The sequence below is a fragment of the Oncorhynchus tshawytscha genome, linkage group LG34 (genome assembly GCF_018296145.1).
Source record: "Oncorhynchus tshawytscha isolate Ot180627B linkage group LG34, Otsh_v2.0, whole genome shotgun sequence".
Lineage (NCBI taxonomy): Eukaryota > Metazoa > Chordata > Actinopteri > Salmoniformes > Salmonidae > Oncorhynchus > Oncorhynchus tshawytscha.
Genome location: NC_056462.1, coordinates 5,298,910 through 5,325,524, shown reverse-complemented (window position 1 = coordinate 5,325,524; position 26,615 = coordinate 5,298,910). Strand labels below are relative to the sequence as shown.

Genomic DNA, 26,615 nt, shown 5'->3' with positions numbered 1-26,615 from the left:
TTGTGGTTGTTGTGGGAGTAGATGTGGTTGTTGTGGGATCCGCTGTGTTTGTTGTGGGAGCAGCTGTGGTTGTTGGGAGAGCAGCTGTTGTTGATATGGGATCAGCTGTGATTGTTGTGGGAGCAGCTGTGGTTGTTGTGGGAGCAGCTGTGGTTGTTGTGGGAGCAGCTGTGGTTGTTGTGGGAGCAGCTGTGGTTGTTGTGGGATCAGCTGTGGTTGTTGTGGGAGCAGCTGTGGTAGTTGTGGGAGAAGCTGTGGTTGTTGTGTGAGCCGCTGCCGCTGTGTTTGCGATGGAAGCAGCTGTGGTTGTTGTGGGAGCGACTGTGGTTGTTGTGGGAACACCTGAGAATGTTGTGTAAGTAGCTGTCGTTGTTGTGGGATTAGCTGTGGTTGTTGTTGGAGCAGCTGTTGTTGTTGTGGGAGCAGCTGTGGTTGTTGTGGGAGCAGCTGTGGTTGTTGTGAGAGCAGCTGTGGTTGTTGTGGGATCAGCTGTGGTTGTTGTGGGAGCAGCTGTGGTTGTTGTGGGAGCAACTGTGGTTGTTGTGAGAGCAGCTCTGGTTGCTGTGGGAGATTCTGTGATTTTTGAAGTGGCGACTGTGGTTGTTGTGGTAGATTCTGTGGTTGTTGTTAGAGCAGCTGTGGTTGTTGTTGGAGTAGCTGTGGTTGTTGTGGGATCCGCTGTGTTTGTTGTGGGAGCGGCTGTGGTTGTTGGGAGAGCAGCTGTTGTTGATATGGGATCAGCTGTGGTTGTTGTGGGAGCAGCTGTGGTTGTTGTGGGAGCAGCTGTGTTTGTTGTGGGAGCAGCTGTGGTTGTTGTGGGAGCAGCTGTGGTTGTTGTCGGAGCAGCTGTGGTTGTTGTGGGAGCAGCTGTGGTTGTTGTGGGAGTAGCTGTGGTTGTTGTGCGATCCGCTGTTTTTGTTGTGGGAGCAGCTGTGGTTGTTGGGAGAGCAGCTGTTGTTGATATGGGAGCAGTGGTGGTTGTTGTGAGTGCAGCTGTGGTTGCTGTGGGAGATTCTATGGTTTTTGAAGTAGCGACTCTGGTTGTTGTGGTAGATTCTGTGGTTGTTGTTGGAGCAGTTGTGGTTGTTGTGGGAGTAGCTGTGGTTGTTGTTGGATCCGCTGTGTTTGTTGTGGGAGCAGCTGTGGTTGTTCTGAGAGCAGCTGTGGTTGCTGTGGGAGAATCTATGGTTTTTGAAGTAGCGACTGTGGTTGTTGTGGTAGATTCTGTGGTTGTTGTTGGAGCAGTTGTGGTTGTTGTGGGAGTAGCTGTGGTTGTTGTTTGATCCGCTGTGTTTGTTGTGGGAGTAGCTGTGGTTGTTGTGGGATCAGCTGTAATTGTTGTGGGAGCAGCTGTGGTTGTTGTGGGAGCAGCTGTGTTTGTTGTGGGAGCAGCTGTGGTTGTTGTGGGATCCACTGTGTTTGTTGTGGGAGTAGCTGTGGTTGTTGTGGGATCAGCTGTGATTGTTGTGGGTGCAGCTGTGGTTGTTGTGAGAGCAGCTGTGGTTGCTGTGGGAGATTCTATGGTTTTTGAAGTTGCGACTGTGGTTGTTGTGGTAGATTCTGTGGTTGTTGTTGGAGCAGTTGTGGTTGTTGTGGGAGTAGCTGTGGTTGTTGTGGGATCCGCTGTGTTTGTTGTGGGAGCAGCTGTGGTTGTTGTGAGAGCAGCTGTGGTTGCTGTGGGAGATTCTATGGTTTTTGAAGTAGCGACTGTAGATTCTGTGGTTGTTGTTGGAGTTGTTGTTGTGGGAGCTGTCTGTGGTTGTTGTTGGAGCAGTTGTGGTTGTTGCGGGAGTAGCTGTGGTTGTTGTGGGATCCGCTGTGTTTGTTGTGGGAGTAGCTGTGGTTGTTGTGGGATCAGCTGTGATTGTTGTGAGAGCAGCTGTGGTTGCTGTGGGAGATTCTATGGTTTTTGAAGTTGCGACTGTGGTTGTTGTGGTAGATTCTGTGGTTGTTGTTGGAGCAGTTGTGGTTGTTGTGGGAGTAGCTGTGGTTGTTGTGGGATCCGCTGTGTTTGTTGTGGGAGTAGCTGTGGTTGTTGTGGGATCAGCTGTAATTGTTGTGGGAGCAGCTGTGGTTGTTGTGGGAGCAGCTGTGGTTGTTGTGGGAGCAGCTGTGGTTGTTGTGGGATCCGCTGTGTTTGTTGTGGGAGTAGCTGTGGTTGTTGTGGGATCAGCTGTGGTTGTTGTGGGAGCAGCTGTGGTTGTTGTGAGAGCAGCTGTGGTTGCTGTGGGAGATTCTATGGTTTTTGAAGTAGCGACTGTGGTTGTTGTGGTAGATTCTGTGGTTGTTGTTGGAGCAGTTGTGGTTGTTGTGGGAGTAGCTGTGGTTGTTGTGGGATCCGCTGTGTTTGTTGTGGGAGTAGCTGTGGTTGTTGTGGGATCAGCTGTAATTGTTGTTGGAGCAGCTGTGGTTGTTGTGGGAGCAGCTGTGGTTGTTGTGGGATCAGCTGTGATTGTTGTGGGAGCAGCTGTGGTTGTTGTGAGAGAAGCTGTGGTTGCTGTGGGAGATTCTATGGTTGTTTTGTTGTTTGTTGTGGGAGAGCTGTGGTTGTTGTGGTAGATTCTGTGGGTGGTTTTTGAAGTTGCGACTGTGGTTGTTGTGGTAGATTCTGCTGTTTTTGGAGCAGTTGTGGTTGTTGTGGGAGTAGCTGTGGTTGTTGTGGGAGCAGCTGTGGTTGTTGTGGAGCAGCTGTGGTTGCTGTGGGAGATCTATGGTTTTTGAAGTAGCGACTGTGGTTGTTGGGGAGATTCTGTGGTTGTTGTTGGAGCAGTTGTGTTGTTGTTGTAGCTGTGGGAGTAGCTGTGGTTGTTGTGGGAGCTGTGTTTGTTGTTAGCTGTGGTTGTTGTGGGATCAGCTGTGGTTGTTGTGGGAGCAGCTGTGGTTGTTGTGGAGCAGCTGTGGTTGCTGTGGGAGATTCTATGCTGTGGTTTTGTGAAGTTGTGGGAGACTGTGGTTGTTGTGGTAGATTCTGTGGTTGTTGTTGGAGCAGTTGTGGTTGTTGTGGGAGTAGCTGTGGGTTGTTGTGTGTGGGATCCGCTGTGTTTGTTGTGGGAGTAGCTGTGGTTGTTGTGGGATCAGCTGTGAGCAGCTTGTTGTGTGGGAGAGCTGTTTTTGGTTGTTGTGGGTAGCTGTGGCAGCAGCTGTGGTTGTTGTGGGAGCAGCTGTGGTTGTTGGGGTGTTTCTGCTGTGTTGTTGTGGGAGTAGCTGTGGTTGTTGTGGGAGCAGCTGTGGTTGTTGTGAGAGCAGCTGTGGTTGCTGTGGGAGATTCTATGGTTTTTGAAGTAGCGACTGTGGTTGTTGTGGTAGATCTGTGGTTGTTGTTGGAGCAGTTCTGTTGTGGTTGTTGTTTGGAGCAGCTGTGGTTGTTGTGGGAGTAGCTGTGGTTGTTGTGGGATCCGCTGTGCAGCTTGTTGTGGGAGTAGCTGTGGTTGTTGTGGGAGCAGCTGTGGTTGTTGTGGGAGCAGCTGTGGATTCTGTTGTGCTGTGGTTGTTGTGGGAGTAGCTGTGGTTGTTGTGGGCAGCTGTGGTTGTTGTGGAGCAGCTGTGGTTGCTGTGGGAGATTCTATGGTTTTGAAGTAGCGACTGTGGTTGTTGTGGTAGATTCTGTGGTGTGTTGTTGTGGGAGAGCTGTGGTTGTGGTTGTTGTGGGAGTAGCTGTGGTTGTTGTTGGAGCAGCTGTGGTTGTTGTTGGAGCAGTTGTGGTTGTTGTGGGAGTAGCTGTTGTTGTTGTGGGAGAGAAAAAAAGGAACAAAGTGGAACATATTATTGATACAGTAGATATGAATTGGGGGGTTATGGTTGTGTTTCAGATCATTCTGGACCCAATAGAAATTAATGGAAAATAATGTATTGTGTCATTTTGGAGTCACTTTTATTGTAAATAAATAGAATATGTTTCTAAACACTTCTACATTAGTGTGAGTGCTACCATGATTACAAAAAAATCTGAATGAATATTGAATAATAATGATGAGTGATAAAGTTACAGACACACAAATATCATACCCCTGGGACATTCTAACCTCTCACCATTTGAATAACAGCAGAGGTTAGCATTACTTGGGAGGGGGGGGATAATATTAGTACATCTATAACTTTCTCACTCATCATCACTAAAAACCCAAGTTGTGCCCCCGCCAATTGGCAATATCAAATGTGCAAAAATAACTTATGATATGGGTTGAATTACCAGAGATTCTCACGTGGTCCATTATATTAGGCTATCGGTATTAATGGGCTATATCAGATAATATGCTCGATGTAGTTTGAAGAGAGCAGAGTTGGAGAGACTTGCATTTTCTCTTGAGATTTGTTTTGCCTAACTTTTAGGAGTATGAAGATCTGCCCTGTGCTTCTCCGCTCATGCTACAGCCTACTCTATTTAACTGAGACACGCACGTATGGCTACTGCACTTGAAGCAGCAAGAATGATGAAAGCGACACTTGCTACGTTTTGCATATACTGTAGGTCACAACCTACATTTTAGGAGTACATTCTACAGGCAGAGACAAATGAATGGGTAACCGTTACTTATTGAAAACGAAAAGGTGCAACAATCGCTCGCCATAGTGACCTCCTTTTCAATGATGAAAAATAAAGATTGAACCTTGACCCAAGTTGGTTTGAGCGCCATCGTCTTCTTTTCATTATCGATATGTATCTGCAGACACAGTAGGAAACTACTGTCTAATCATATCTAAGTTAATTTCCTTGGAAAGATAACTGCCCCCTGATTCTCCATCCATGTACAAAGCCTGCTCTATTTCAATGAGAACACACATACTGGGCGCACGTTAACTTGCACGCCCAACTAGGAGAGTGTTAACGTACACAAAGCAAACAATCTGCTGGACAAAAAAAACTTTTGAATCCCAATGTAATCTGTCTGACCACAATGCAATGATCTCTGTCAGGACCTGCAGGCATCCTGCGGGAATGCAGCCCTCTAGTTGGAATTGTTATCACATTTGAAAATGTTAAGTTGTATTTAAGACTGGTTGCAAAGTAATTGTGACATTAGTAGGTTATGGAGTTGTTATACTGTGTGGTTGTGGGGAAACAGCAACACTCAGTGGTAATGTAGTATTCATATCTGGTGTCAGTGTTGTCATATTATTGACCCAAAGTGATGTTGCTAATTGGTTGTGGTGTTGTCACATTTAAAGACACTGAAGTTGTGTTGGCATCTGTTTGTGGTGGTGTGCAGTGCTTAATTTGAGCGTGCTGGAACAGGATCTGGCACCTCCCAGTTTTGTTTTGTTAAGTTCTGGAATCCATTTGCCACGATCCACTACCTCTTGTGGCATGAAAAATAATTGTCACTCTGCAATGTAAAAATGATAATGAAAGCATTCAGACTTAATTCATGTTGCCTCCTCTGTAAATATCCTGCCCTCTAAAAGAAAAAGTTATTTCAAAATGTTCTTGATATCCTAAGAATTTATTTGTTTTGGTACGGCCCTGGTTTATGGTTTGCGCAACATTCTAGCCTATAGCAATACGTGGCCAACATTCTAGCCTATACCAATATGTGTCCAACATTCTAGACTATACCAATACGTGGCCAACATTCTAGCCTATACCAATACGTGGCCAACATTCTAGCCTATACCAATATGTGGCCAACATTCTAGCCTATACCAATACGTGGCCAACATTCTAGCCTATACCAATATGTGGCCAACATTCTAGCCTATAGCAATACGTGGCCAACATTCTAGCCTATACCAATACGTGGCCAACATTCTAGTCTATACCAATACGTGGCCAACATTCTAGCCTATACCAATACGTGGCCAACATTCTAGCCTATAACCAATACGTGGCCAACATTCTAGCCTATACCAATACCTGGCAAACATTCTAGCCTATACCAATGCGTGGCCAACATTCTAGCCTATACCAATACGTGGCCAACATTCTAGCCTATAGCAATACGTGGCCAACATTCTAGCCTATACCAATACGTGGCCATTGCACGCGTTCACAGAACCAGCATGATCTCTCTTTCTATGATCTCTCTCTCCTTGCCCTGATAGACATGAGCCTGCAACTCTCCTCTGTCCAGCATTGCACTTCATTTATTTCCTCATAGAATCATAGCTGCTGGAAGGGTGCTGAAAGTGCTGAACACCCCTGATGAATAAAAATGTATTTGCCATAGTTATAGAATTACAGCTCTCCAGAAAGAAAATAAATGATTCAGAATACTACACCAGGAGTAGACCTATAATTTAGCTTATTTAGCTAAAGTTGGGAACACGTGGTGAATATGTCAGTGAACAGCATGAAGCCAAAACTGTCCTTTCACAATATTTCAAAAACAATGGCGGGAAAACACAGGTTGGAAAGCAAATGCCTCCTGCTGAAAAGAGAAGACTAATCTGTCTGTAGGCTACCAAATATGTAATCAACTTCCAATAAGCCTATTGAGTGAAGAACAGTGTTTTAGAAAGTAAAACAAGAGAGATGGGCTTTTGTTTCACCAGCACATTGGTCATCGCAAGTGAGTGAGCTGCACATCATTTAGTGAGTCAGTGAAACTGGAAAGCTTTATGAGGACTATAATTTGATCTTAATATTGTACAATATGTGTTTTCCTACACCTAGGCCAGTGACAGATTCAAAACATGGTCTCATTGATCTCAAATTCTCAGTTTGTCAGTGTCAAAGTTGCCTGTCATTTCAATCATTTGTGATGTCTTCAAAAAGATTATGCTAATGTCTCCAGCCATCTAAAATGGTGAATAATTGTGTTTATTAAAGGCCAAGGCTTAAAAAAGGCTGGTTCCAAGGCTTAAACTTTTTTCCCATATGTGCAACTTCTGCAAGAGCCTCTACTCTACTGCTTGCTCTATGCCAGCACACAAAAGGAATGATAATGCATGCAATGCTTTATTGTAATACATTTGGATTTTGGATGTTCACCCACCTCTCAGCTCACTTTTTGTTCCGGCACCTCCCTATTTACAAATTAAGCACTGCTGGTGTGGTTGGGTTGGAAACCAATGCATTAGTATCTTGATATGGCATTTTAATTTTGGAGGCACTGAAGTAGCATTAGTGTCTGGTTGTATTTTCAAATGAAAAGCCACTGAAGTTGTCTGCTTTTGGTGATGTTTGGTGTTGGTATCTGGTTAGGGCGTTGTTACGTTTGAAGTTGTTGGTATCTGATCATAGGGTTGTTATGTTTGAAGTTGTGTTGGAGTCATATGTTTATGCTAAAGTGGCAGTAAGTTTTTGTCAAAAACTGTATAAATAACTGATCAAATAATTTATATGTTTAAAGATAATGATAAAATAATTGTACCCTGAAACTTAACCATTAGGGATTATAGTTGATGTAGCATGTATAAGGAATAATTTAAGTATTAAACATAAGTCTAACTAGGTTGGACTGGGAGGAAGAGAAATGTGTGTGTATATGTGTGTGCCTAAGAAAATACCGAGAACAATTAAGCTGTGTTTGAACCGACCTGGCTAGAACTCTGAGAAACTTATGATAGGACAGGGAGTACTTCTCAAGGTTTCCCTAATCCGTAATGGAACTGTCGGCTGGGTAGTGAACTACAATGGTGAGAACTATGGAGAAGGAGAAAACTCACCTACTGTTTGTGTGTATGTATGTGGGTAGGATATCTACTGTTTGTGTGAAACCTTAACAGTTAACAGCACTTAGTGCTTTATTCATGTCTGTTTTGCTAAATTAAAAACATCTTATTGTATTATTTATTGTATATCTGACAGCTTATCAAAAAATTCCTGAAACTTTCCAAAATTACCAGTAAATTACTGGTAAATTACCAAACTAACGGGGAATATTCTCTCCATTTGCAGCACTAGTTACTGCTTATGAACAGGTTTACCAGTTACAAATATCTATAATGTAACTACATTACACTGCCTATGTAACTACCATGTAAATGTAAAGGTATTAGGGGCATGTATTGTAATGTCAGACAGAAAGTAAACCAGGGGTTTTGCATGCAAAGAGAAGACAAGTATCTTCTCGAAGTGTTTAAGTACTGCTAGTATCTGGTGGCAAAATAGTTATATTCAGCCTGAAATCACACTACCGGCAAGTGATGATGAATTGAATGAAGGCATGTTTTTTCTGTGGTTTTGTTTTCAACGTTTACCCTAACCACTTGGTAGCATCTGTTTGTGGCATTGTTCAGTAGCTGTGAAGATAACTCCAGATTGCCATTCTAAATGTTATGAGGCAGTGATTTTGACTGCATCTTGTGTGGTCTCAATTACCATTGAATCTGTTTCCCAATTGGGGTTTGATTCAATGGATTGTGTTGAAGTCGTTGGAATGTTGATTCATATGAAGGTACATTACCCATTGCTGTTGTGTATGTCAGTGATGTCTTCCCTGCTAGTCCTGTTAGAAAACAATGTATAAAAATGTAAGACAAGCCTATACATTCCAGTCCAATATATCCATACACTGTACAAGAAATACCAAGTAGGCTAATAAAGTCATAATTATTATTTCCAACTATGGTGGTAAAAGGTGGCTGTGCAACCCCTGAGGAACCTGTCAGGTTAACCTGAGGAACACACCCACACACAACCCCCCCCCACACACAAAAAACATGCATAGATACACACACATACACACACACACACAAACACCCCCCCACACACAAAACACACACAGATACACACACACACAAACACACAGACACTTAGATACACACACATACACACACACATATAACTACCCACACATACACACAAAACACACACACCAAGTAGGCTAATAAAGTCATAATTATTATTTCCAACTATAGTGGTAAAAGGTGGCTGTGCAACCCCTGAGGAACATGTCAGGTTAACCCGAGGAACACACCCACACACAACCACCCCCCCCCCTCACACACACAAAACACACACAGATACACACATAAACACACAGACACTTAGATACACACACACACACATATAACTACCCACACATACACACAAAACACACACACCAAGTGTTTTACCTGCTAGCAGAAGGAGAATGATCAGAGGCTCCATATCTGCCATGTCCCTGTAGAGGTATACAACATCAGTCCACGCACATCAAACCTTAAATTAAGCCCATTACATCTCACATTAACCCACATTGAAATACTTATGATATAGACCAGGGTTCCCCAACTGGTGGTCTGTGGGCCACCAGTGATTTTTTTGGGGTCCAACTAAGTTTTCTGTTAAAAAAACATTTTTGTAATTATTGTTGGAAATAAAAGACTGTAAAAACACCAGAGAATCAGCTCAAGTAGATTTTTCTTTTGGAAATCTGTTCCAAATAATTCCCTAACATAATATAGAGCTATTTGTGATCGTATATAAATGTAAAGAAGGTTTAAATGATTGTTTAATTCAAATTTTATATCTGTTTGGTGTCAATCTGTGGTCAATTTATTGCCGTCAATTTTTGCAGTCATTTTGCAGCCAACTAATTATTTGTATTTATGTTTCTGGCACCCTGACCATCTGCTCAAGAAAAAATTGTCCCGCAGCTGAATCTAGTTGATGATCCATGATATAGACTAATATTAATTAGTCCATAATATGTTAATTTATGTCAATCATCAATTAACCCAATTAGATCTTACATTAACCAATGTTGAAGAAATTATCATATCATGAAGACTAACATTAATTAGTCTATGATATGTGAGATCAGTCAATATCCCAAAATTGCATAATGTTAATTGATATTCAATAAACAATCCCCTTGCTACGTACAGTTGTTAACAGTATCCCTATGCATTAACTAGTAGGCCCATGTCTCATAAGCTTGATAAATGCATTCAACCCTGTTCTCTACTTTCAGTCAGTGGAGGCTCCTCAGAGGAGAAAGGGGATGGACCATCCTCAGTGAAATTTCATTTTTTTTTTAAATAGTGAAATATTAAAAAAGTTATCCTTTTTAGATAATACTATACTAAATACATTCATATGTCACCAAATAAAATATATTGTTTTGCATCGAAGTTCTACAGTGACTTCAACAGCACTGTCTGGGCTAGCACCATGTTATAGCCGGAGGACAGCTAGCCTCCGTCCTCCTCTGGCTACATTGACTTCAATACAAAACCTAGGAGGCTGGTAGGCCTCACCGCCTTCCATAGACATACATGGTAACTATGACCACTTCCGGAGGACGTCCTCCAACCAATCAAAGCTTTTGCATTATGAACTGACATGTTGTACATCCAATCAGATATGTAGGATCAGAGAACGAACCTAGTGTGCTGTATTGGGATTGTGCCACAGAGCATTATGGGGGTTCTATGTGTTGAGAAGCTTGGTGACATTGTTGGATAGAGATTAAGAGTGATATTTGAGCATTTTGGGGACATTATTTAATTCAAATGAGTTTTTTCAAATTACAGGAGATGGAGGTATATTATAAATAGTTTTGGGGGGTTTAGAACTTAATTTTGTGTCCAGTTAGTGCAATTTATTTAAAATTGCTTTGCTAACTTCAGTAGCTATCTAACTTTAGCTACCAGCGCGAGTGTGCAGTTTTCTCCGCCAGAATGCTAGATTGGCCAAAGCTGCCAAAAATGTTGTGGACTTTTTATTGAAGAACCCCTTACATTCTCTGGGGTGCATGGAAAAGGTGCAAAATAAAAGCGATGGTCGACCTCTGCCTGAGATCAGTGTCATGAAGAAGGATGAAAAGGTGAGAGCGTTCAATGCCAACTGGTATCAAATGTATAGCTGGTTAACTATCATCAAGCCGCCTGTAATTGCACGTTACGATGTTTTTCACGCTGAGCATCTTTTCTGGGATGTCGAAAACAATTCCGAATGATTTGATAGCTTCCACCGCATCATCCATTAAAAGTTAGATTGAAGAGAGAGCTTGACACAGAATTTTTTTTTGTGCACTCAAGTAGGCTTTGCACTTTTCTCCGGTATTTATTGAGCAAAGATGAAAACACATAATCACTCCGGACAGACACAAGCAGAACTCATGACATTAATGTTGCAGTAGCCTAGGCTACACCTGAACTTTAGAAATCTGACATGATGTATGGGATGAAAACAAGACAACTTTTCAGTCTGATCAACTGTAGGCTACTAATAAGAGCAGCTGCATACAGCCTATGGTCAGGGTAAACTAATTGGTAACATTATGTATTTATGTGTGTCAGGAGAAAATGTGAATGTGATCAACTTTAGATTATATTCAAAATTGGGATGGCTAGGCAGCCTATACGTTTTTAATCCAAAATTAAGACCTGGAATTAATCAATCAACATAATAGGGATGTCAGATGTGAATTTTTTTTTTCTAAGGCCTACAGTTGCATAGACGTGCATGATGCAAACATGTTTAAAGCAATCTCAGCCCTCTGAGTTATATTGTCTATCAGTTGTTGTCTACGTGTCTGGCTGGGTAGAGGAAATCCCCCTTTTTTTTCAGGAGTTTTTTTAAAGCCATGTGACTTTATTAGGAAACATTGGTGCCATCATAGCCCATATAAAACCTTTTTACAACTGATTAATCACTGTCATACCTTATAGGGTCCAGGGTTAACAGATAATTTAAAACTCCAGGTGCTAAGGGGAAAAATTGCCCCACCGCTCTGGGACCTATGGTGCCACCAGTCTGCAGTTGTCAGTTATAGTCAGGTATTTGGATGATCAGGGCTTTATTCAGGAACGTTTCTTGGGCTACTAATGATGTGTCAAGTCTGTGTTTGACTTTATGAATTTTGAGATGTCTGAGTTCAACTTCATAGAGAAACTCGTACGATGGCGCAGTTGTAATGGAATGTATCTGCTATTTGTATTTACAGCTAAGTCCCCTCATGTTTCCTGATTAAGAGGTGATGACTACTCCACTCCACTGCCATTGTCAACTTTCTCCTGACATGAACTGAAGCCACAACGTCTCAGGTGCCCGCTCATCCATTGGCACATTGAATGTTTCCCTTCCAAACACCATGAGTACCTCTATCAAGTATCTCTCATTACTGTTTGTAGAGTTAATCACATACATAATCACATTATTACACATCAAAGATTTAATTCCTTGCTTAGTTAGACTAACTCATTCTTAGCTCTTTTGTCTAACTGTGTAGTGAATGTGTTAGTTTTTTTTGTCTTCCCAGTAAAATCCTGTCCTGCACTCTAGTCAAGCCTCTGAACATCTCAACTCATGCCACACACCCTCATTCAATGACTGTTGTGATCCCTTTTCAACACTGTGTAAGTAGCCCTTTCATTCCCCTTCCCCGAAATATTGTGCTATAAATGTCTTTGTTAAATGCTTTAGGTTAAAATAATGAGTCTTTGATGATTTTTAAAACGCACTTTGTGGGTCTACCATCCTCCTCAAAGTCACCAGCCTCCACTGCTTTCAGTGTATATTAGTGCATTGTCCTAAAATCGATAAGAAAAAATAGGTGTGGCTGAGGGTAGCAGTAATCAAAGTGTGTGGCTTTGTTTTTTGACAACATTGTCAATCTATAGAAGTCGTGACTGGATGTACCCAAAATGTAGTGATTTTGACCAAAGCCACGATGGCCCCATCTCGATTACAAGGGCTGTGTTTAGACAGGCTTTGACCAATCACATCAGATCTTTTTGGGAGTTGATCTGATATTTCAAAAGACTGATTAGTAAAAAAAAACTGCTTCAACAACAGCGTTTACAGTAAGCACTCCGGGGTCCCTTTGTTACAGTTGCCCCGACCCAACCTATAAAGGTGTAGAGGCTAGTTCCAAAGGTGTAAATCCTAGTAATCTTAAAAGGATATGCCAAAAATATGTGACTTTAAGGCTTACAACCGGGACTCAACAGCTAAGGGTGAGAGCTCAGAATTCCAACAGAATTCCTACTTAGTTCATTTCACAAATCATAGGTTGGTATTTCACTGACATTACATACTGTAATGTAGACACACAGCGATGAGTTTATCCAGATCAGAACTTCAAAACATAACATCCAAAACCTGCACATTCCCATTCTATGTTACTGTGTAATCTTTGTAGATCCTATCTTAGTGAGTGTTCTGAAGGCTGTTACAACTCCTATATTTGGTAGACTCTAAAACAGATGAGAGAGATGGATCAAAACCATTACTGTTTTATCTCAGCTCAACATCGGCCTACTTTGCATTTCTAGTTCATCTGCCCCTGTCATCTATATCTGGAATTTCAAACACCCAGTGCTGCTGAAAGATGAGAACCATTTATAGCCACCCATAAAAACCTGTTGGGGGGAAATGTGTGGCAATCGAACAAAGCTGACCGAACCAGTCTTGGAGAGGATGAGTGATAATGCCACTATCTCTCACACGCTCTCTCATGACAAGATGGTTAATTTGATATCATAGCAAATCAACTATGCATCAACTATTGCCTGTCTTGCCTGTGCTATCAACCTATCATCTTTAAACCTTGATAGATACAGTCAGGTCCAAAACTATTGGCACCACTGATAAAGATGAGCAAAAAAATACTGAGCTATATTGCATGCTCTACAAAATTTGAAATTATATAATTGTATACTAATACTACCACTAAACAAGTGCCCCCTGTTTTTAATACTCCAGCACCCTCCCTTTGGGGAACTTAGACCATTCCTCCCACAGACCCTTTCCAGACCCTTGATATCCTTTGTCTGTGCTTTTGACCCCTATTTTTTTTGTTGTTGTTGTTTTTTTGTCTGTCTCTGAGCAATTGTACTAGTATAAAATAGTACACCTTTTAGGGCTGTGATGATGTCATGGTAAAAATGAAAACACGAGGCGGAAAAAACTATTTGGTCCTTCAAAAACCTTCTGAATGTAAAATATTGTGTGCTATTGTTTGGAAAATAAATAAATGAATGACAACATAACGATTTGTTTTCAACATTAGGGCTGGTTGCTAAAGAAGTTACATACACTTCCTGTTTTGTTTCCTTGCCACAATAGGCTTCTAACAAGATGCTGGTATCGTCCCGGCCAAAATAATAGTAAAAAAAATGATTGAGCATGCCATATAACTCAGTATTTTAATTATTTATTTTAGACAGTCTTTTTTGCTAATCTGTATCAAGGATGAGAATAATTTTGGACTTGACTTCAGCTTTAAATCTCAAAGCTTCTGCTGAATATGAAATGTTCCACATTGCATGATGTTCGTGACATTCCTGAATCTGGAATGTACAACTGAAGTAAAAAGTTAAAGAACAAGTTGAGAACTTCCTGAATGACTCACATTATTCAACAAAATGACCTCATTAGTGTAGGTGTCTGTTTAAGGTGTCTGTTTCTTTACTTCGGAGCAGCAAACTGTCAAGTCACTAGCTGTGACAAACCTGGGGGCAGGCTATTTGAGGCAGGCTTTATACAAATGAAATATGAAACTACTTCCTGCTAAGGTGATGAGCATCATCCTTTTCTGAATAAGCCCCCATATTAACAAACTTGCTGGCTAGTACACATTGCGCTGCTGAATGACATGCTATTTTATAAATGGTGTCTCTAATGCTCCCAGTCTATCAGGAAGTAAATTGACATTCTTACAGAAAAATAAGATTCACCGCTCACAAAATATGCATTTGGAAATGCAGCCCAAGTTGTTATATCTCTAAAGACAATAAAACACCACCTCCTCCAAAAAATGCGTTGTGTATTTAGCCACAATAGAACTCATTATTGTGACCCTCTTTATCCTCAGATCGTTTTCAATTTCACAATAGAACTTCAAACATTTGGAGCCTTTTGATGTTGGATCCTTCCTTATCCTTCAATAACCTTTTATCCAGACAGTGCAATTTTCAGAACAGGTATCAATCAATGATGCATATAAACCCTTGATTGCTAATTGCTATGTATTGGCCATTGAGAGGCGTTGAAGCCACCGTTCGGCCATAATAATGCCACTCCCCTTAGGAGCAGTCCTCCATAGGAATTAATGGGTTTCTTCTGTATTTCAATTAAATGTTTAGAGGACAAAATTACATGTATTTAAGTATTTTCGTAGTGTAACATTAGAACATTAGAAATCTCAAAAAAATTCTACTTTAAGGAAAATGTTTATATAAACTCAGCAAAAAAAGAAACGCCCCTGTTTCAGGAGCCTTTCTTTCAAGGATTATTCGTAAAAATCCAAATAGCTTCACAGATCGTCATTGTTAAGGGTTTCAACACTGTTTCCCATGATTGTTCAATGAACCATAAACAATTAATGAACATGCACATGTGGAACGGTCGTTATGACACTAACAGCTTACAGATGGCAAGCAATTAAGGTCACAGTTATGAAAACTTAGGACACTAAAGAGGCCTGTCTACTGACTCTGAAAAAAAACAAAAGAAAGATGCCCAGGGTCCCTGCTCATCTGTGTGAACATGCCTTAGACATGCTGCAAGGAGGCATGAGGACTCCAGATGTGACCAGGGCAAAAAGTTACAATGTCTGTACTGAGATGCCTAAGAAAGCACTACAGGGAGACAGGATGGACAACTGATCATCCTCACAGTGGCAGACCACGTGTAACAACACCTGCATAGGATCGGTCCTTCCGAACATCACACCTGCGGGACAAGTACAGGATGTCAACAACAACTGCACAAGTTACACCAGGAACCCACAATCCCTCCATCAGTGCTCAGACTGTCCGCAATAGGCTGAGAAAGGCTGGACTGAGGGCTTGTAGGCCTGTTGTAAGGCAGGTCCTCGCCAGACATCACCGGTAACAACGTCACCTATGGGCACAAACCCACCGTTGCTGGACAAGACGGAACTGGCAAAAAGTGCCGGGTCGCGGTTTTGTCTCACCAGGGGTGATGGTCAGATTCGCATTTATCATTGAAGGACTGAGCGTTACACTGAGGCCTGTACTCTGGAGTGGGATCGATTTGGAGGTGGAGGGTCCGTCATGGTCTGGGGCGGTGTGTCACAGAATCATCGGACTGAGCTTGTTGTCATTGCAGGCAATCTTAACGCTGTGCGTTACAGGGAAGACATCCTCCTCCCTCATGTGGTACCCTTCCTGCAGGCTCATCCTGACATGACCCTCCAGCATGACAATGCCACCAGCCATACTGCTCATTCTGTGCGTGATTTCCTGCAAGACAGGAATGTGTTCAGTGTTCTGCCATGGCCAGCGAAGAGCATGGATCTCAATCCCATTGAGCACGTCTGGAACCTGTTGGATCGGAGGGTGAGGGCTTGGGCCATTCCACCCAAAAATGTCTGGGAACTTGCAGGTGCCTTAGTGGAAGAGTGGGGTAACGTCACACAGCAAGAAGTTAAGTTTGCTGAAAATTTACACAGTTGATAGTGAGAGGATGTTGTTTTTCAGAGTTTATATATATATAGATATATAAAATGTCATTTAAAAGTATGCATTAAGGTGTCTGTAATATAATAACCATGGCAAAAACTAATGTAGACATTCATAAATGCATTTCTAAAGCTGGATATTGGATGTTGATACGTAGCACTACCTAGCCTGCTTGATAGCTTGCTAGCACCAACATGAAGGCAAAGCAGGCTTGGCTATCCGTATTTACATGTTAAAAAAAAGATCTCGGCTGGAAGAACGAGGCTTGCTCTATTGGTGCTAGCACATGCGCTGATCAAATTAACCGCTGCCCAATTAGGCTGTTTACATGTCCTAATAATTCAAAAGATTGCTCAGGAAACCAGGCATTTTATTCAGCGTATGCTTACTTCAATTTTAACCTGATGCCGATTAAGATAAGCAGAGTAAGGTGTTTAAATGACTATTTCCATACTACACTGAACAAAAATATGAATGCAACATGTAATGTGTTGGTACCATGTTTCATGTGTTGATCCCAGAAATGTTCCATATGCATAAAAAGCTTATTTCACTCAAATGTTTTGCACATCCTTGTAGGTGAGCATTTCTCCTTTGCCAAGATAATCCATCCACCTGACAGGTGATCATTACACAGGTGCACCCTGTGCTGGGGGCTGTAAAAGGCCACTCTAAAATGTGCAGTTTTGTCACACAACACAATGTCTTAGATGTCTCAAGTTTTGAGGAAACATGTAATTGGCATGCTGACCGCAGGAATGTACACCAGATAATTTAATGCTAATTTCTCTACCATAAGCCGCCTCCAACATTGTTTTAGACGTCCAACCAACTTGATTTAATTTGTCAATTAATCATTAAACCAGTTCAGGTGTCCCCGAGGAGCGGTTTGAGAAACAATGGCTACATCAACACCTAGGCTACATCAACAACTGTGTGCACCGCTATACACATATCCTGTTAAGCAATCACTCAGCAGTTGTACATCCATGGGTTTTCCCTATAGACGCACCACGCCTTTAATTGCCACCAAAACAGTTCTAAACAACTTCAGAATTAATTGGCTGTGTTGTCTTTGGAAGTTGTCCCGTTAATAACAATTGGTGCAGATGTGCCAGCTTTCAATTGCATAGGTAAGCCTACAAGGTCTTGAAATATGAAGAAAAATTGCTGTGAAATTTGATCAAGCAATCATGGCCGTCAAATTCACTACAGCTGCATATTACCTGAGAATAAATTGTCCTTTATCCGAGACGTTGTCAGCTAGGACCTGCGGATTGTATCCTGCTCAGATGAGAAATGATGCAAAAATACCTTCTCTTCCTCGCTTTCTGAAAACTGAAGATGAACTACTCTTGGGCAGATGTGTTTTATATGATGGAAAGAATGAGATGTGAAATTTGGCCAACCAGTGTGGTTCTAACCCATTTAAAGGGTAGGTGGTTCAAACTTGCAGGACCCGTTTGGCAGCTGACATTGTTGAGCCTCATTCATGCCTGTCAAAAAGTGTATCCACTGTGTAGCCTACTATAATCCAGGTATGGGCAAAGATGCAGTGGCAATGATGATACAGAATATATATGAGGAACTTCCTCATTCCTCCTCCTCAGATCTCAACTCTTCCCTAGTCAAGTATCAATAGGGATGTAAATGGGCCGCACCCTCTTTCCGCGGTTATGGTTTCAAGAACTGACACGGCCACAAATTTAGTATACACATTTCAACAACATTCTGGTTATCGTGGTGTAAATATTCCATAGCAAAACAAATGTCTGGGGTGAACCATTCATTTAAAACATTAGAAATCCCTTAAAAAAAACGTTGATCCCTATGAAGAAAAAAGCCAAGGGTACAATGCTGTGTACATACCAGAGTTAGGGGTCAAACAACCTACTCATTCCATACAACATTGCAGTCTGTATCATCAAATTAGAGAGCAGATACAAGTCAATGATCTGTTAGCGATCACATGATGGCACTCGATAGCAGCAGTATCGCCCAATCACAGAGCAGATACAAGTCAAGTGAACTTTCAGCGAACAAGTGATGGCACATCATGTGTGATTGGACAATACAGACCGCGAGGATTATGGTTAGTGGAGGCTTTATTGCTCTTTCTCAACACAGATGTGAAACGTCCATTACCGATGGGCACTACTATAATATTTGAATTGTTTTACTGTCTCAGTAGAAAATAGAATGTCTATGCTGCACAGTAATTTCGCTAATATTTGAAATCACCATAGGTTACAGGGATTGAGAATCCACTTCGGAACCCCTCGTTACAGCTCTTTCCTGCACAAGTCAACCCAAGTCAAGTATTAACCCTGAAGTACTCAAGTGTCACACCTCCTCCTCCATCCTCACCCTCCCCTAGTCAAGTATCAACCCTACACTAGTCAAATGTCACCCCTCCTCCTCAGACCTCACCCCTGCCTTGGTCAGTTATCACCCTTGCTCTAGTCAAGCTTCACTTCTCCTCACCCTTGCACTCTTTTATTCACAATAATTAGGTTTTCCATTGGCTGAAATAGAGAGCCAAGAAAACACATGATTGCAGAGTATTTCGTTTTTTAAGTAGCAAAAAAAGGCAGTTGGAAAACTTATTAATGTAAGTGAATACATTGAGGCCACTGTGTACGAGCTGCTAGCTAGTTAACTTTACCATATCCTGTAGCTAAGGGAATCTAGCTTTCTTGATGTTTTTAACTGTCAATCACAAGCTTAAAAAGACACAAGCTCCTTTCTTGTTAGGTCTAGGGTCTTTTTTTCTCAATTTCCGCCTGACTGATGTGCCCAAAGTAAACTGCCTGTTGCTCTGGCCCTGAAGCCAGGATATGCATATAATTGATACCATTGGAAAGAAGACGCTTTGATGTTTGTAGAAATCTTAAAATAATGTAGAAGACTGTAACACAATAGATATGGTTGGAGGAAATCCAAAGAAATTCAGAGCCCATGCTCTTACAATGGAAAGTATCAGGTCATTCTGAAATCTAGCTATCAGGATGGAATTCCTATAGCTTCCACTGGGTGTCAGTACTCAATGTTCAAGGTTTGTTTCTTCCAAAATGAGGAAGAATAATGAGTTTTAGTCCAGGGACACAGACTTGGAAATTTGTGGATGCGCGAGTGAGGAAGAGGACACGCACTTGCTAATATCGTTTTCCTATTGAACATACTTATTTTCGTATGAAATATTATAGTTTAATGACATTTTAGAGTATCTGAGGATTAAATAGAAACGTATTTTGACTTGATGAAACAATGTTTAGGGGAAGATTTTCAGATTCCTATCTGGGCATGTTGAACGAGTGGATTACTCAAATTGATGGCTCCAACAAAACTGAATTTTTGGGATGCAAAGAAGGATTTTAACTAACAGAACGACACTACATGCTATAGCTGGGACCCTTTGGATGACAAATCAGAGGAAGATTTTCAAACAGTAATTACATTTTTATCGCTATTTGTGAATTTATGAAACTTGTGCCGGTGGAAAAATATTTTGATGTGGGGTGCCGTCCTCAAACAAACGCACAGCATGCTTTCGCTGTAAAGCCTATTGTAAATCGCACAGTGCAGTTAAATTAACAAGAATTTAAGCTTTTAACCGATATAAGACACTTATATGTTCCTAAATGTTTAATATCCATAATTCGTATGATTATTTATTTGAATTGCGCGCCCTCCAGTTTCACCGGAAGTTGTTCCGCTAGCGGGACGCCTAGCCTTAAGGGTCTCTTTTGCAAGGGAATCCTGCACATACAATTCATAGACAAATCAAATCAGATTACTGAAATACAACACAACAAACAATTAAGAAAAACAGCCACATTCCTCAGAAAATAGTTCCCCGAATCAATATGTTTAATTGCCCAAGTGGCGTCAGAGCAACCAATTGCATTTTGCAGTTGGTTCTAGCAATGAGGTATATTACAATTAGGACCTAATTCAGTGATCGGGATAAGTTCCTCATGTTTTTATACTTTAGCAACAAAGTTAGGTAAGTTGGAAGCTTGTGTTGTAGGGTTTTGTAAACAAAAATGGAGTAAATAATTGATCTACCGGACTTTAATGAGGACCAGCCCACCATTTGATACGGATGCAGTGGTATTAAGTATTGAAACTGTCACAAGTTATAAAATGAATGGCATTATGGTAGACAGCATCCAAAGATTTAGAGTAGTGATTGCTGCAATCTGGTAAATGGTGTCACAATAATCAAGAACTGTCAGGCAGTTGACTGTACAATCTGCTTCCTGCTATTAGAGGGAGGCAAGAAGATCTATTTCTAAAAAAGAAGCCTCTTTAAGTCTTAGCTTTTTAACAAGCTCAACCATGTTTTTTAAACATGAAGTCTTTGTTATCCAAATGACCAGATATTTGTAGGCAGGAACCCAAATCAATGGGAGACCCATCCAATGAATTTTATTTATTTTTTTATTTCACCTTTATTTAACCAGGTAGGCTAGTTGAGAACAAGTTCTCATTTACAACTGCGACCTGGCCAAGATAAAGCATAGCAGTGTGAGCAGACAACACAGAGTTACACATGGAATAAACAATTAACAAGTCAATAACACAGTAGAAAACAAAGGGGGAGTCTATATACAATGTGTGCAAAAGGCATGAGGAGGTAGACGAATAGTTACAATTTTGCAGATTAACACTGGAGTGATAAATGTTCAGATGGTCATGTACAGGTAGAGATATTGGTGTGCAAAAGAGCAGAAAAGTAAATAAATAAAAACAGTATGGGGATGAGGTAGGTGAAAATGGGTGGGCTATTTACCAATAGACTATGTACAGCTGCAGCGATCGGTTAGCTGCTCAGATAGCTGATGTTTGAAGTTGGTGAGGGAGATAAAAGTCTCCAACTTCAGCGATTTTTGCAATTCGTTCCAGTCACAGGCAGCAGAGTACTGGAACGAAAGGCGGCCAAATGAGGTGTTGGCTTTAGGGATGATCAGTGAGATACACCTGCTGGAGCGCGTGCTACGGATGGGTGTTGCCATCGTGACCAGTGAACTGAGATAAGGCGGAGCTTTACCTAGCATGGACTTGTAGATGACCTGGAGCCAGTGGGTCTGGCGACGAATATGTAGCGAGGGCCAGCCGACTAGAGCATACAAGTCGCAGTGGTGGGTGGTATAAGGTGCTTTAGTGACAAAACGGATGGCACTGTGATATACTGCATCCAGTTTGCTGAGTAGAGTGTTGGAAGCCATTTTGTAGATGACATCGCCGAAGTCGAGGATTGGTAGGATAGTCAGTTTTACTAGGGTAAGCTTGGCGGCGTGAGTGAAGGAGGCTTTGTTGCGGAATAGAAAGCCGACTCTTGATTTGATTTTTGATTGGAGATGTTTGATATGAGTCTGGAAGGAGAGTTTGCAGTCTAGCCAGACACCTAGGTACTTATAGATGTCCACATATTCAAGGTCGGAACCATCCAGGGTGGTGATGCTAGTCGGGCATGCGGGTGCAGGCAGCGATCGGTTGAAAAGCATGCATTTGGTTTTACAAGCGTTTAAGAGCAGTTGGAGGCCACGGAAGGAGTGTTGTATGGCATTGAAGCTTGTTTGGAGGTTAGATAGCACAGTGTCCAATGACGGGCCGAAAGTATATAGAATGGTGTCGTCTGCGTAGAGGTGGATCAGGGAATCGCCCGCAGCAAGAGCAACATCATTGATATACACAGAGAAAAGAGTCGGCCCGAGAATTGAACCCTGTGGCACCCCCATAGAGACTGCCAGAGGACCGGACAGCATGCCCTCCGATTTGACACACTGAACTCTGTCTGCAAAGTAATTGGTGAACCAGGCAAGGCAGTCATCCGAAAAACCGAGGCTACTGAGTCTGCCGATGAGAATATGGTGATTGACAGAGTCGAAAGCCTTGGCAAGGTCGATGAAGACGGCTGCACAGTACTGTCTTTTATCGATGGCGGTTATGATATCGTTTAGTACCTTGAGTGTGGCTGAGGTGCACCCGTGACCGGCTCGGAAGCCAGATTGCACAGCGGAGAAGGTACGGTGGGATTCGAGATGGTCAGTGACCTGTTTGTTGACTTGGCTTTCGAAGACCTTAGATAGGCAGGGCAGGATGGATATAGGTCTGTATAACTATGTAGTCCATCTGAAACATTTGTGAGAACTAAAGAACAATATATATTTTTCTTGTCTGCATTAAATACAAGGTTTAAATCAACCAGAGCTTTCTGTAAGGTAATACGGTCAGATTGCAGTTGGGGAAATCTACATTCAGATTAATATTACACGTTTTAACAGATATATAGTTATATAAATAGTAAAGAGAACAGGTCCTTGTACCGTCCCCTACGGTACACTTTTTTTTTTTACACTTTTTTTGTTGTTGTAATATCCAGGAAACTTGATTTAACACCATTAGAGATCACACATTGAGTCCTGTCTGACAGATAATTGTCAAGCCACTTGCAAGAAGCCTGATCCAGGCCGATTTCAGTCAACCATTGATTACCTTTCATTCACCTTTCATTCATTCAACCATTGATTTACCTTTCATTCATTTTTATTGCTATTTAGGTGTTGAGGCATTCGACAAGAATGTGTAGGTAAATGAAAATGAATCTAATTTTGGACTCAGCTGTCTAATGACTGCCACCTGTGAGGAGTGACTGCTTTTGATCTTGGGTCCTCTCTGTCCCTTTCAGACAGCCCTACCTAACCTGGTCTTTCTGTCACTCAGTGGGAGGTTTGTTGGGGAATGTGCACTTTGTGACTTCAGGGCAACACATGGGTGTCATTCAAAAGAGCTCATGTACTGAGAGGATCGGTCAGATTACTAGGGCAGTTTACACCAGTTTATTGGCAAAGTGGAGTCTTGTGCATTGCAAATATTCAAATGGTGTAAACGTCATGGAACTACTGATGCTGTTGGTCGAGCTATTGTTGGTGGTGATACTGTATATGCATAACAGCACCAAACCATGACATCTCATGGTGGTAATTTCTGTAACCTGAAACCATATGCCAAGTCTTCTTCCTTGCTGAGAAGGAAACAACATTTCCTGGATCAGGACAGTAGATTTCACAAGTCATATGACTTCTCAGAAACTTCCAGAACTATCCCTTAAAAGTGCACTCAATGAACCGAGATCGATAAATCCTGTTTTACACATGTCCATGTCATCACTTTTCACTTTGATCGTATGCACCTTAAAGTGATTTGTACATCGATTTTGTATTTATCTATATAGTATCAGAGTATTTTATTAATATAGTCATCAAGATCTGATGAATATAACTTATAAATGCCTCATGAGCGCAGTTCAACTGTCTTACCCCAACAAAGCCCAAATAGGCGTGTTTTAGTTTGAAAACAAACACCCCATCGCTCAACTGTTAACCAAAAAGTTGTGGGGATTCCGTTTTTATGTTGTTTGAATTACAGATTGTAGCTTTTAAATTACAATATTATATGAATAGATACTGTACGTGATAGGATTGTCATGACGTTGGCCTGGAGGTAGGTTTATCACAGTCATAAATACCTCTTCCCTTTTTCCTCTCTCTACCCTACTGATGTTACATTTGCAAACACCTTGGTTAACATAGAGATTCTGGGAACATCAGAAGGTGGGGGGAAGTTAACTATATTCTGGTAATCCGACCAATTGAACATATGCGGTGGTACTTAATGAATATGATGTCAGTTCGGTTGTCATCTGAGACATTGTCATCAATGATAAGATGACATAAACTCTACAGTGAAAAGTCTACACATCAGAGTTATCGGATTTACATGGAATTGTTGTTCAATTTCAATGTTTGAATATGAAATTATTCGTGATGGGATGAAATGTGATTTTAGCTTCTAAAATGTGAGATTTGGGTTTTCATAAGGTTAGGGCCCTGCTCAATCAGTGGCCCTCCCCTGTGAAGGGACATGGGCTATAAAACTTTTCAAACACGCCCTCCTCTCCCTTCCTATATAAAGCCTTGACGACAATATAACCTCCTGTTCTGACGATGTGAGGACGACGGTCCGATGTCAGAATGGTTCACATAATAACTACAGACCGAAGCCAACATCAGTGTGAGCTTTGGTTGCGAATGGTATGAACTTTGAACTCTTATTCACTACAGACGTGATACCTCCTAGCCGTTGAGTTAGCAACAGCAGCTGCAAACGCAGTTTAGCAAGGAACAGACAGAGTATCCCATCTACCACACAACAATGTTACTACAACATATCCAATTGACCACCAGAGACATTCTTCAAAGGACAAAGGACTCAGTCTAGCAACACGGCCTTCCATCTACCACCAACCTACCAAAGCGCAGCTCAGAGTAAATATTTATTGCATTTTCCTTTTCCAAATGGGCAGTAATTTAGAATGCATAATGTACTGTATTTACGATAGCACAGCTTCTTTCTTTGTTACCCAGTCTTCCCGCTCACTCAAACCCAGCCCTTTTCTTTTGTGTAACAAGCTGTCATATCTGTTCCGCCCGCTAGGGACATTTTCCTTTATGACGTGTGTGATTAGTTAGGTATTTAGTAAATAAATAATTCAACCCAATTTTGTATTGCTGATTCAACTTCTTAGCCAGGGTTCGTGAAGATAGCCAAGAATTTACAACTTTCAGATGAGACTGATTTAAGGTGACGATGAATATTGACTGCTTAGTGATGTAAAATATTACTAGGTCTTTAAGAGTTTATTCGGAAGATAACAGCTCTATAAATATTATTCCACGGTGCTCCGACTCTGTAGCTAATTACATTTACATGATTAGCTCAATCAGGTAATATTCATTACGGAGAAATTATTTTATAGAATAGCATGTCCTATCACTTAATCCGGCATAGCCAAAGACACCACAGTATGTAGACATCCAGTGTGAAAAACTGGTTGTAAAATATTTGACATATAGCTGATACATCCGTTGATGTGATGTACAACTGTAGAGCAAAGCCCTTATATGAAATAGAACTACAGACCCATATGCCAGTTTATAGGTTACATAAAGATAAAATACCAAGATGTCAGCATTTTGACGGTTTCTAATCATAACATGTTGGAAATTATGACAGTCAAACAGAAAACAGATACACAGATACACGCATCTGCCCGAACCTGAATTTACTTCTTCAATCCTCTTAGATCATTACACTTGTGATGGGCACTCAAATCATCATAAAATTATCATAAATTCATAGCTTACCCAATACCCTACTGTAATTGATCACACACAACAAACCATGTAACATGTTATTTTGCATTACAGACCAAATAGCCTTTTAGGCCTATGTAAATCCATGACTCTTGCATTTCACATTTGACTCAAATAGACCCACACATAATAAATCATAGGCCTACAATTAATCGGCTATGAGACTAGAACATAACGCGCTGATTTAACAGTAATTATCACAATAGTCTTGGCAACATCTAACTGGCTCCTCGACAAGGAATTAGTAGGCTAGGCTAGGATCAGTGACCAGGAGATAGTAGGCTAGGCTCAGCGACCAGGAGATAGTAGGCTAGGCTCAGTGACCAGGAGATAGTAGGCTAGGCTCAGCAACCAGGAGATAGTAGGCTAGGCTCAGCAACCAGGAGATAGTAGGCTAGGCTCAGTGACCAGAAGCTAGTAGGCTAGGCTAGGATCGGTGACCAGGACATAGTAGACTAAGCTTAGCGATCAGGAGATAGTAGGCTAGGCTAGGATCGGTGACCAGGACATAGTAGACTAAGCTTAGTGATCAGGAAATAGGAGGCTAGGCTAGAAGGTCACAAATGTAACTATTTAACACTAAGAGAGCCGAGAGAATCATATTGATGACTCCAAGTGTATGTAAACTTCCGACTTCAACTGTAGCGTAGAGACTGTTATATTTCGAAACATGAGTCTCAAGTTATTTATATGATTACACTGGTAATAGGACAGTTGCTGTAGCCTATTTCTTGCAAGGCACATCAGAGTATAAATGTGAAGAACTTGGAGAGGTTCGGGAATTGGCTATACCTGTGAAGTTTTCCAGGATTCTAAATAACAGATTTTCAAACTTTCTTCCCTGATTGTGATGGATTTTTGATACAAAGCCCATCTTTGGTAAAAAGTCCTCAAAAACAATTTGGGCTGCAGTTTTCCATGACTTATTTCTGTTGACGTAGGCTTGTGCAAATTTTGTAAAGTTATCTAAAATTACTAAAATGTACTCGTAGCCCCCTCTGCTTTTCTCCAAATGCACAATGTCAATTGAAATCATCTGGAAACGAGCTGTAGACCGTACGTGTTGCATTGGGAACATAGTTCTTACACTGGATTTCA

The 26,615-nt window shown here is 41.3% G+C and overlaps 1 long non-coding RNA gene across 1 annotated transcript; it reads right to left on the bottom strand.

Moving 5' to 3' along the window:
• Positions 1-8,338: 8,338 nt before the first annotated feature.
• Positions 8,339-17,665, bottom strand: LOC112231778. The gene is made up of 3 exons (XR_002950525.2): positions 17,523-17,665; positions 8,998-9,044; positions 8,339-8,387 (listed from the first exon to the last, which is right to left on the bottom strand). It is a non-coding gene; the product is annotated as an uncharacterized LOC112231778 (long non-coding RNA).
• Positions 17,666-26,615: the final 8,950 nt, after the last annotated feature.